Source organism: Stegodyphus dumicola, chromosome 1, assembly GCF_044657685.1.
Source record: "Stegodyphus dumicola isolate Sdum_Otavi_A_Nest chromosome 1, ASM4465768v1".
In the NCBI taxonomy this organism is placed as follows: Eukaryota; Metazoa; Arthropoda; class Arachnida; order Araneae; family Eresidae; genus Stegodyphus; species Stegodyphus dumicola.
This window is the reverse complement of record NC_140768.1, coordinates 26304812-26318247: the sequence shown is the minus strand read 5'-3', so window position 1 is coordinate 26318247 and position 13436 is coordinate 26304812. Positions and strand designations below refer to the sequence as shown.

The 13436-nt window shown below is 35.1% G+C and overlaps 2 protein-coding genes across 3 annotated transcripts in view; one reads left to right on the top strand and one right to left on the bottom strand.

The window, feature by feature from the left end:
- Nucleotides 1–13436, top strand: part of LOC118185305 (dopamine D2-like receptor) — an 865565-nt gene that overhangs the window by 49944 nt on the left and 802185 nt on the right. The window lies entirely within an intron of this gene.
- The window catches only part of LOC146999061 (uncharacterized), a 173342-nt gene that overhangs the window by 129590 nt on the left and 30316 nt on the right, over nucleotides 1–13436 (bottom strand). The gene's annotated exons all lie outside the window — the stretch shown is intronic.

Genomic DNA, 13436 nt, shown 5'->3' with positions numbered 1-13436 from the left:
TATAAACAAAGACGTTATATATGAAGTACTAATAAAAATATCGGAGAAATTAAACTGTGCTATAAACTGAAACCTCAATTTTTATCTGTAAAAGAAACGAGAGACAGAAAGTAGCACCAGCAGAAGCATTATTTTCCTCCACAACGGCTAAAGCAATTATGCATTTGACTGGTAATGCTGCAACAAGTAATTTTTTTTCAGTAGTTGATGGTATTTTTTGACATTATGAATTGTAGTGTACAATTACCCCTAGCAATAAGCCTTTAAAAGCTGTTTTCTGCCTAGAAAGCTATTATGAAGTACAAAAAGAAAAAGTAAATGCGATCAAGCAAATGATTTTTGATCTCAGAGTATGCGGAAAGAACACAATTTCCAGAAAAGTATTATCATATCGATAAATTCGCTTTTCGGTTTATTTGATGACGTAAAATCTATAAATGTGAAATATATTTTAAGATATTTTAAGACTGACTCAAGATGTATTAGAAAGCTTGTTTAGCCAGATACGGTGTCTAGGGCGTTTTAATGACCATCCGTCTCCACCAGACGTAATAATTCGCCTGAAAAGGTTGCTATAGGAAAACAAATTGTCTAAATTGACTGTGAAGATGTGAAGAAAGTTGAAGCATATTTGACAAAAGAGCTGTTAGAAACAGCTTTTTCTTCAAATGAAAAAAACACAAATGTTTGAGTCTTCCTTATACGAAGATTATTTAATTAATTACGAAGACATCTATGATGAATGTACGTCACTTCCTTGGGAAACCGAAATTTATGATTCAACGAGAGATATATCTGCATATGAACAAGAATCGCTCACTTATGTGGCAGGTTATATTGCATCTTACTTTGGGTGAAATATCAAAAAAATTCGTAGATATTCCTAACGACTCAAATTGGATATTTTTATTATCTAAAGGAGAATTAACTGTACCATCACCAGTTTGGATGGAAATAGAAAATGTTTTCCGTTCTTTTCATGGCAGTTCTTTCTGAAAAGGTAGAGGTGTAATTCAGAATCTCATTTCTGAACTTGAGAAACGTTTTCCCTCCATGAATAAGAGTGCAATTCGTTTATTTTGCCGTTTACGAACATTTATAAGGGTTAGGCACTTGAATAGAAATGCAACCCGTGTATCGGCAAGAAAAGCTGACCAGAAAGCAAATAAATGGATGAAAACTAACAGAGGATTATCGAACTAAACTATATAGGAAAACAAAATCATGTAAGTTGATTCATATTATTCCTACCAAAAATAATAATTTGAATCATTACTTGGTTTATTATTCACTTAATTTGTCACCTAATTTATGCACGTTTCAGCTAATTACGAGTATTTGGACTACTATATAAAATATTATATATTATTATATACTAATTTAAACTGCTAAATTTTACTATATAAAATAAACCATGAAATTCTGCATAAACATAAATTAGTATCAGAGTATATACTTTTAAAATGTAAGAATATATGCTATTATTACAAAATATATAAATACTACTTAAAAATATTTAAATTATTTTTGTGTAATTGACGTTAAATAATAATGCTGATGTTCCATAATTATGCTTTCATAATAGTCATTGCAAAAGCTTACAAAATTCTACTTCTCATTATCAACGTTAATTGATAATCAAAAATGAAAGAAGTGAAATTTGTTTCGTTTTAATGTGTTATGAAATCTATTATTAGCATTAACTAATTTTTAATCAGATAGATGTGTAAAGTCTTTAGCATGTATTCTCATTTGAGACTAACTGATATTTTAACGCAAAAAGAATTCTTCGTAAATGTAGAAATTTACGTTTTATCGGTGGGTTACTATTTACATATATTTAAAAATATGATTACGAAAAAGAGTTACTATATTTAGCGTATACTCGACCTAAAAAATTAGTTATGTTTACGCATATGTGTTAATTAAAAAAATTAGTTATGTTTATGCATGTTTTACTTACGTTTTACGCATATTAGAGTTTAATTTAGTATGACGTAAATACATTACTAGTTCATAAATAGATGCATGTGTATATTGCAATTTCATGAGCTAAAATCTCGGCTCATATTGGTTATTAAACTATTCTTCAAAGCGTTTTGACTCTCGTGCAACTGCTTAAGAAACTGAACAGCAGAACTGAGCAAGCGAACCCAACTACGTCAACAGTCTCTTCTTTCGGTTTCAGCCGCGAGAAGCTGATGAACTAGCCCTTTAGCCCTGCATTTTACACCGCCTGGACATTTCGTAACAATATTAATCTTTAGTAATTGCATTTTAAAAATTTATCGTAAACTCATTTATAAATTTTATGCCATTTATCTATTAAAATGAGACATATATTGCACATTTTGCTACAACTTTCAATAGCACGCTCAGTTTTCAATATTATTGTTACGAATTTGGTATTTAAAAAGCTAATGTTAGTTCAATTATAAATTAAATGGTTTTATTTCTCGCGCAGTTCAGCGCGTGACGAATATTAAAAGAAAGCTAAGCCGGAAAATTAAAAATACAAGAGCGCGTGCATTAAATAAATAAATATCTCTGTCTGATTTCGAGAAAGTACTGGAAAATTCTAGCGCGTGATTTTAAAATCTTATAAAAGGAGGAAAACATCTCAGTTTGTTAGTTAGTTGCTTGCTTAGTTTGTTGTTGTTTAGAAAACTGCTCTTGTTGATTGTAGCGAATTCGCGGATTAGCGTTCTTTAGCTGTTTTGAATTACGTTCTATTGGACATTTGAGTAGTTAAAAGATAACTACTGTGAGATATTGTAATACTGCATGATAATTTGAGAAAATGTAAGCATTTTTGTTGTGATAATAATAAATTTTTGTTCATTTTTCATCGGACTTGTGCATTCATTTCATAACGAACCCGTACGCACGCAACAATTTTTGGTGTCAGGAGTGGGGTTTGAATGCCAATAACAAGAGCGATGGAAGAACAATTGAGACAGCTCATTAGTGCTTTTGCTGCATTCCAAGAAAAGATGGAAGCTGGCCAAGCATCATTTAAAGAGGAGATGAAAGACTCTGTTAAAGCAGAGATTAGATCCGTTAAAGCAGAAATGAAATCGGGACAGGAATCCGTTCACGAAAAGTTGGAAGCTGGTCAAGTAACTTTTAAAGAAGACATAAAAGCTGTACAAGAAAAGATTGAAGCAGGTCAAGACGAAATGAAAAGAGAAATTGCCTGCATAATAGAAACTAAATTCGAGGCTATGGAAGGCAGAATAGACACAGTTGAAGGCAAAGTTGGAAAAATTCAGGAAAGAGTTTCTGCAATGGAGCAGCAAATTGAAGAAAGAGTTTCTACCGTCCAAGAGCAAATCGAACAACAGATTGATGAGAGAGTTTCTGCAGTTGCCAAAGAAATCGATACTTTAAAGAAATTCGTAGCGACGGCAGGGAGCAGGAGTGATGATTTTAAATTCTTACCGATGCCTGCTCGTCCATCTCTAAAGCTATCCACATATGATGGGAAGACATCCTGGAAAGTGTATAAGACCCAATTTTCTATAGTTGCGGATGCGAATGGATGGGATTCTCAAGTAAGGCCTGTCATTTTGTCGCTTCTTTGAGAGCAGACGCAGCGGATATCCTGCAGAGTCTTCCCGAAAACCAGAGACTAGACTTTGAAGCTCTATCCGGCGCATTGGAGCTGCGCTTTGGAGAGAAGTGTTTAAAAGACTACAGCAGGCTTCAACTAAAATCCCGTCAGCAGAAGCCCACCGAAACACTTCAGGAGCTCGCCACGGATGTTGAAAGGCTGTCCCACCTCGCCTTTACGGAGTGCCCGAGAGAAACGAGGGAAATCCTGTCGCTGCAATATTTCATCGATGGCATCCGGGACCCTGAAATACAGAAAGCACTGCGAATGGCGGATGTTAAAGATTTGAAAAGCGCTCTGTTGTACACCATGAAGTTCGAGGCAGCCCAGGAAGCAACTAATAGAGATCGCTACCCAGTTAGAGCTGTGCGAGTCCATGAGCCAGTGGATCAACTGATGGCTCGTTTAGATGATTTAGCCAGACAAGTGGACGCTTTGATACGGAGTAGGAGCGAGAAGAAAGTGGCTCTAAGGTGTTGGAGATGTGGTAGTGAAGGTCACCTAAGACGGAATTGCAGAACACCCCAGGGTACGAAATATAAAGCAGATGATTTTACCAGACAAGTCAGTGGCTTGAGACGGAACAGAAGTGAAAAGAAACCGATCCTAAAGTGCTGGAACTGCGGAGTTGAAGGCCACATACGAAGAAACTGCAGAACACCCCGAGGTACGGAAAATAAGACCATTTCCCAACAACGACGCAGTAAACAAATTAGTGACGATATCGAGGAACGGAGTTTGCCAGATAATGAAAAACCTTGTTTTAATGCGCTTAAAATTTATACAGTGAGTGGCAACAGTAACGGAATGTCCATTAATGGGAATATCGATGGAGTTCCTTGCAATATGATCATTGACACAGGAGCTAATGTTACCATCATTAGGAAAGATTTAGCTGAACAGTTTAAAGATAAACTTATTTGGACGCCATACTGTGTTACCCTTCAGACTGCGTCTGGTGAAAAGATCGACATAGCTGGGAAGTTAAACGTGAAAATCACATTTGGAAGTGCCGCTTACCATCACACGGCATATGTGGCGGATATTACACATCCATGCATACTCGGATTGGACTTTTTAAGGAAATACAATTTTTCCTTAGACTTGAAAAACAACAAACTGCTTTCAGGATCTGAAGACATGACTATCCATCCTAAGAAGGCATCCTCACCTGGAAATGCCGACGCTTTGTCCGAAAGAACCAGCTCGAGAAACAGCCGAAATCATGCTAGGGCCGAAAAGAAACACCAGACTACCAGCTATTCTCCATCTCAGATGCTCTTCGGTCGAGACCTTCGTCTGCCTTGTGACCGCCTGTTTCATCGCCGTACGGATGCGCCTTCATCGCCTGAGGAACACATCCAAGATGTCAAGGCCCGTTTTGAAGTGATGCACCGTTCCGCACGAAAGCGAGTGAACTTGGCCACGGAGAAAGTGAAGACCAGATACAACGCGAGAGCTACTGGACACAGATTCAACAAAAGAGACAAGGTGGGGTTGTGGAACCCGATTCGGCGAAAAGGAGTCAGGCCTGAATTACAGTCACCTTCGGATGGTCCATATACAGTCCTGAAGAGACTGAATGACGTCATGATCCGTAAGTGTTCGAACTCTAAACCTTAAGTCGTTCATTACGACATGTTAGCTCACTACAATGGCCATAGTACATAATGTAAATAATTGTAAGTAGTATAAGACCATGGTCGATTTTGTTTTTAAATGTGTATTTGATTTGATTTGTATTTAGTATTTGATTTGTATTTAGTATTTGATTTGTATTTAGTATTTGATTTGTATTTAGTATTTGATTTGTATTTAGTATTTGATTTGTATTTAGCATTTGATAGTATTTGATTTGTTTAATTTATTGCATTTATTGTTCATGCTGTTTATTATTGTAATGTAATGCTTATTAATGCATTTATGCCACAGTTGTAAATTTAGCTTCCTGTCGAGAGATTGTACTGCCCGGGACGTGCAGTCCTTGGAAAGGAGGCAGTGTTACGAATTTGGTATTTAAAAAGCTAATGCTAGTTCAATTATAAATTAAATGGTTTTATTTCTCGCGCAGTGCAGCGCGTGACAAATATTAAAAGAAAGCTAAGCCGGAAAATTGGAAATACAAGAGCGCGTGCATTAAATAAATAAATATCTCTTTTTGATTTCGAGAAAGTACTGGAAAATTCTAGCGCGTGATTTTAAAATCTTATAAAAGGAGGAAAACATCTCAGTTTGTTAGTTAGTTGCTTGCTTAGTTTGTTGTTGTTTAGAAAACTGCTCTTGTTGATTGTAGCGAATTCGCGGATTAGCGTTCTTTAGCTGTTTTGAATTACGTTCTATTGGATATTTGAGTAGTTAAAAGATAACTACTGTGAGATATTGTAATACTGCATGATAATTTGAGAAAATGTAAGCATTTTTGTTGTGATAATAATAAATTTTTGTTCATTTTTCATCGGACTTGTGCATTCATTTCATAACGAACCCGTACGCACGCAACATTATTTTTTCAAGTGTTGAGGAATATCGGTGCTCAGTAAATTTCGCTTAATATTATTGTACCAACGGAAACTGATGCAGCTATTTTCCACGGTTGTTAAATATAACAGCAAATTTTATTTTCTCTTATTCCTAAATAATCCTAGCACGTCTCATAATTTACCCTTAAAACATGTCATAGCTGATTTAAAAGGATCCATTAATGAATTAGTACTCATTAGCTTCTTCGGATTATCTCTTGCTCACTTTATGGGTCGGCTTGAGTCTTATCTTGCATGTTAGCTTAAAATGTTTATCTGAAAATAAAGCTTACCATTTAAGCCAAGCTTTTGATTCACTGAGTATCAGATGCGAATCTAAAAACTACTGTCTGTTTAAGGCAGTTAACATTTACTGAAACGTTTTATAAAGCGAAATAAATTCCGATTCTTCTTTCAGAGGACATAGAAATTTGCATGTACGTGATGGATTATTTCCTCCGGAACAAAAGATTTTGTATTTGCATTTACGTGACCTAAGATTTAAATGACCTATGTTATACTCCTTACACTATATGCATCTCTTTAGCGTGGCAATTCTGTTAAACAAGTTTGTAATTGATTATACTGTTAAACGATTTCTTGTTCTTGACGAAAACATTTAGTTTTACAGAAAGTGTTTGTACGTAATGATAAATAACTAGTACATAATGATGTCATTTCTTTTTACGTAGTCATTTGAAACAAATAAGTTTTGTTTGATTCACGTATTATTAAAATACGTAATTAGTTCTATGCGTTATTTCTTAGTTGCATTCTTAAAACTTTTTCGACAATATATTGTTGCCTTTTTCTTCTGACACCAGTTGTTACGTTATATTCTTCCTTCACGTTCGTACGGGGTTCGTGTGGATTTGGAGTGAAGAACGACGACACTTGATGAAGCATCCAAACACACTTTATTTAGCCAATATTAATCAGGACAGCTCTAAAACACTTTTACAGCATTCGAAGATCTACTATAAACACGGTGGAACAATCAGCGACATAGCCTTCACACTGTCAGGCAATAACGGTGGAGACAGCTTCACTGCAAAGCACCATAGTACAGCTCCCGACTCTGCTCGGTCGTTCACTACAGCTCGCGATGCACTCTACGACACATAGAGCACAGCTTCCGACTCTTCGGTTAAGTCGTTCCTGGAGCTTAACACACTCTCTCGACGATGCACTAACCGCGATACACTAAGAGACACTTCGATGCACTCGACGACTGACTCGGCACTCGCTGTCCGACTGTCAACTCAATCAACTCCGCACGGACTGACTGACTAGCAGCTCGTTAGACAAGGCCCTATCTCAATGACTAACTATCAGCTCGCTAGACAAGAAACTAACTGACTGCATACCAGCAGGGTTTACATAGCTTTTGGCTTGTGTTCGAGAACATTCTGGGCTAAACCAGCAAGAATTCGCTCCAGGAAATTCTCCATCCGTCCATGGCATATCGCCAATTTTGCGCCAAATGTGGCAACCCTGCCTTCCCTTGCCATTTTATGGCAACCCTAAAACTGCTTTTCGTGGAAGCCATCTTACCGCGCCTGGACATTTCCTAACAATATTAATCTTTAGTAATCGCATTTTAAAATCTTATCGTAAACTCATTTATTAAGTATATTCTTCGTAATCATATGGAAAACTTTTACGGCATCCGAAAATTTTTAAATACATTTATTGGTTCTTTTCCTGGGCTGAAGTGAAAAGTGATACGTTGCCAAGACATTTTCGGGGTTATTTTTCCCCTCATTTCTGCTTAACATAACCTATTCCTTCTTATGCAAAAGATATAAATAAAACAGTAAGTTTCCACGATTCCTAATTTAGAAACTACAAGCAGTATTCTAGGATTTATGTCTTAGTTCATACTTTCTGTGAATAGGTAAAATTTTTTTTAGACTAGGTAGGATGTTGGACCTTAGTGTTGAGACTAGGTAATCATTTTCATTTGTGTTATCATTAGTTTTCTCCTGGTCGTTCGGTATAGGACTGGCAAAAGCAGCTGTCAGCAGCTTGCACCTAGCTTTAAATCCAGTGTTGAAAACGTGTCCATGAATAATGATGCGTTAAATAAACATCTCAAAAGACATCATGAGAGACGTTTTGGATTATGTGGGTAGAAATCTAGTTATTGTCACTTATGACGTATATACATATAGATAAGGCTTGACAGTTTGTCTCGAACTCAACGTCTGGCGAAAGAATTGGCTTCATGAGTACTTGGTAGCCATTTTAGGCGTAGCGAGAATGTAAGCTCCAGGAACGTTTCCCACTTTCCATTTTTTTTCCTGATAAGTGCATGTGTGCTTACTTTAATCATTTAAGCCACCAAACAGCACTATGTGACAAAACTCTCTGATTAAAAAACATGTATACCTATTTTCCCTACCAGTGTTTTATGGACATCCTCGGCAACGTAAATACTTAAATTCTAATTTTGCTTTTAATGCTTCTAGCGCCGACTAACCGGAATAGTAGTTAATGACTTTGTCTACCGTACCAATTGACAATTGAGAGCAGGATCCGGACACCCGGGGGGCTTACACAGACTATTTCGGTATAGTCCGAATCCCGCAACTGTATAGTAGAACGTCCTAAAACAGAAAGGTTGAGTATTGCCATACAAGGGCTGATTGCATCGTACATAAAAACTTTTGTTGCTACTTGCTTACATGCATGAGACGAAAGATAATTGATACACATATTACGTAGATAAACATACGTGAGATAAACATGCATGATACATAATCATGCAAGTGAATTGCTCCATGCCATGCATATAATTTCTGATACTGATTCATAATGCAAAAGTATACATGATACATAATCGTACTACTGAATTTTTCCGTGCCATACATACAGTTACTGTCTTACACAATTTCTGAGTTGCATACAAATACTGAATTGTACAAATCAAGCTAGTGCTGTGCGTGATTTGATCACATTGTGTGTAATTTGGACATGGCGTGTGTTAGTTCACACTGCACAGGTCATGCTTTACTTACATGCATGATACATATGATAATTGATAAACATAATAAATAAACACACTAATTCATAATGAACATACATAATACATAATAGACAAATATGCGGATTCATTATAAACATACATGATACATAAAAGATAAACATACATAATATATTATCGTACGAGTGGATTGTTCCATGCACATACAATTACTGATACTGATTGTTAGTACAATAATATTCATGATACATAATCATCTCCCTTTGCGTTTAACTTGGGCACGACGTGTGTTAGTTCACACTGCACAGGTCAATTCACAATGCCTCTAATTGTGCCATAATTTTGACTAGTTTCTTTATACAAGCACGTTGTTTGATCTAGTGACGTTTATACTGCATCGCCTGACTACCGTACCAAAGGACCCGGGTTCGAATCTCAGAAAAGTCGTGAATATTTGTAAATTTATAGAGTCTGTGCGGCTCGTGGGCACTCAAAATATGCGGCTAGTCGAAAAATGTCGGTTGGAGGGGAAGAGGGGTGGAAGCCGTCGGTCCAGTCCTCTCCTCCGGGGATCTTCTTCTTCAAAATTGGGGGCGGAACTGAGCAAAGTAGCACTGTCACCTACATAGCGCTCAACGCTCTTGCCAACGACAGCCACAATCTTCATGGGCTTCTCTGATATCAGACGTTCTTAATCACGAAACTGCATTTTGTGCCAAAACACTATAAACGGCTGTATCACTTTTCACATTGTTGTCACCAAATATTATAGTCCTGTATTATATTTAAATAACTTAAATAATGAAGAATCTGCATGAATGTATATATGTTTCTCGCAATATGGGAAGGCCAAATTTTGAATTTCGAATTTGTTTTAGTATCTATTTCATATTTTGTAAAACTTGAGCGAATTTTTGATTAGCAATGTCAACGATTTCAAAGCGCGCAGTGGCAACATTGTACAGAAACGTACATTTTTATCTTCAACACTGGAGAATGTCGATTGGAGCTTCTAATGATATGCTATTTTAAAATATTTTAAAAAAAAGTGGAGCCCAATAAGAAAGCCTTCAGTTTTTTCTCTTAATTCGTTCCATTACTTTTATTCTTTAGCCTCTGTGGCCCTAGCTACAACAGGCATCCTTTTCTAAATCTTTCTTTATATTTATTTTGTTTTAGGTTGAGATCATTCCATTCTTATTCGCCTGATATGTGCCTAACTTAAGTATTAATTTTTTTTTTTTTATCTAAGCTTGGCACTTATCACATTTTTATTTTCTAAGACATAAATATTTTGTCTTTTTGAATTTTTTTTAATATTAGCTTGCGTTTATTGAAGTACTGAGATGTAATTACTATGAAAATAAATTATTAAGATGTAATTGGAACTGCCTACATAAGAGTAATTGTTTCCCTTAATTACTTTATGCTCAACAGTGGCCCAGCGTAAAAATGCTGAACAACTGAAGTTCGACCCATGTTCATATCGCAGTGGAAGGTTTGAAGTTTTCATGGAATTTTCATCTAGTATAGCTTCAATACGATGTAGTTTTTTTAAAGGAATTATGCGAAGACGCCCCTTCCTCTAGAAAGATAGCACATGATGTTTTACCGTAAATCCAATCCACTATTTTGTTTTTCTACATATGTAGCATTTTTCCAAACGCATAATTATTCACATAGTGTTTAACGTTATGATTAGTTTTGTAATATTATTATAAAGCAAATATTTTGTTATTTATTTTTGGAAAACAATTTTTACCGTTTTTGAAGAGCGCTTATTTGAATATTTTGCGAATAAGAATTTTTTCAGTGAAATTTACGTATACATTCATGTAGCTGTAAGTTTTTTAAACATGCTTCTTCCAATCAGAGCTTTTTAAAATGTTAAGCAATTTTTTTTCATGTGAAGTTAAAAATGAGAACACCAGCATTAAAAAAGATAACATGTAGCTTAGAGTAGCTGTTGTTTAAAAAAAGTTAAACTTCGTTAAGAGTGCTTCAGTGTATTCAGAGTTCTGAAATTAAGTAATATCAAATAAAGAAAAGAATGCAAAACATGAAGTTCTGTAATGGACTTCAACGACTCTAATAGATAAAATTACGCGATGTTATGATGCAGATTATTTCTTTTCTTTGCTTATTTTTCGTTTCATTTTATTTTTTGTAACATATTTAATTTTATATCGATTATTACTAATGCATAAAAATGCTCATAAATTCCCTTTCCTTAATGAATCTATTCATTTCACAACTAATATAGCAAAAAATATTTTCGACTAACATTCGAAAAGCTTTATTTTATTAAAATTGTGTATAACTATTTTTACTTCTTTGTACGAGGTAAAGGAAGTATTATATTCACGAAAAATTCCAGGTTTCATATTTCAATGAAAATATCCATTTTGACCGTTATATCGAATGCAATTTAACGATGTTTCTGTGTAAGATCAGTACGTCAGGAGAGAAGAAAGGACTCTTTATCCCCAAACGAATATAAAACTGACTGAAAATAGATTCAGAATAGATTTTTTAGTGGCGTCTGTACGTACGCACATATATATGTATTTATCTCGCATAATTCGAAACCGAGTAGCCTCAGAACGTTGAAATTTTGTATATAGGACAGCTATAACATGTAGTTTTGCATCTCCGTTTTTGGTTCCAATCGGTCGTACTAAATATATATATATATATATATATATATATACATACTTACTCTGTTACTCGGCTCAGTTTATTCTTATATGATGGTAAATTGTGCATTTTTTGCTTTCAAATGATTGAATTATATCATTCTTATCTTCCGATTAAAGTTTTTATGCCATTAGTTAATCTGCATGCAATTTTAGAATTATTAAAAATTTAAAAGTTTTCTAATGGCGGCCAGGCCTAATTATTTCTACCAAAGCAGCCATACTTATTTACATTTGAAACTTAGCAGAATAGTGAATTAAGTCAGTTTTTGCAACTTTAGTGTCCTTTAGCCTCGTGGGACCAAAAACAAAAATTGTGCTCTTCGGCCAGGGCCCCCCCTGGCCGAATTACTTGTTTTTGCGTGTTTAATTGTTTTAAACACGCAAAAATTAAATGCATTTGGTGTTTTATGTTTTTCTATATCTTTCAACTTTGAATAAAGATATTTTGAATTTTTATATTTTTGCCTTGCCACGATGTGAGAACTGAATTAATTGAATGAAAAACATATCTCTAATGAAGTTCGAAGGAATAAGTTTAAATGAAATGCAAGAAAAAATGCGTATAATTTAATGTTCCTTACATGGAAGTCACGTGGTATACACATCAGATTTTTATTTATGGAGTTTTACTTTCTATGCAAGTAATAAATACGTAACATTTTCGTAACTGTGGCTTGTATTACTGTGTTAAATACGTACCTTTTACGTAACTGTGGCTTGTACTACTGTATTTAATACGTAACTGTGCCGTGTACTACTGTGTAATCCAGATAATTCGATAGAATAAAATATTGACCATTAAACCACATTGTTGCAGTTCCTACCAAATTACAGTGTCTCATATTATTCTTTTGTATTTAAACGGTATTAAAGAAATTCAAAATAAAGCACGAAAAACCTATGTAATCATCTGAAGGGTTTCCTAAAGTTCTTCTCAGCGAAACTTTTCCGATGACATCCTGATATCTCATCACTTCGCAGTTACGGCGGCTCGTCGATGTTGCTATCGAGCACATTCTTAAGTTTGATCGACAGAAATCTACAAAATGATGATTGGATATTTTCTGTCCTATATGAGTGCCCTTAAACTGCTTTGGGAACGACAGATTTTGAGTGTCCGTTTTCCCTTCTGGACGTGTCAGATAATAACCATAAACGCTTTGACTGGGATTCATACTCATGCTCATCGGCGTGCTGGCCGCCTTCACAAACATTCACCAGTGCATAAAAATTAAATAATTCGAGCAATATATAATATATATACATACATATGTTACAGTGAAACACCGAAATCTGGAGAATGTCGACTTTCACCCGTGAATGTCAACATTCACATAGTCTCTTGGTGTATGTCCGAAATATTTTCCAAATACTCTTATTTCTGACTTACACCGGTCAATGTCGACATTCACCAGGTACTAATGGTGAATGTTGAACAAATAAGAATATTATATTTTCTTCTCGTAATTCAGTCGCGAATAAACCCACTCGAGACTTGAAATAAAAACTTAAGAACATGAGAACCTAAAACACACAATACTTTCAAAATGAAAAAGAAAAATAATAGAAGTTGAAAACTTACTTAATTATACAGTACGTTCTAAATGAGAAAATAAAAT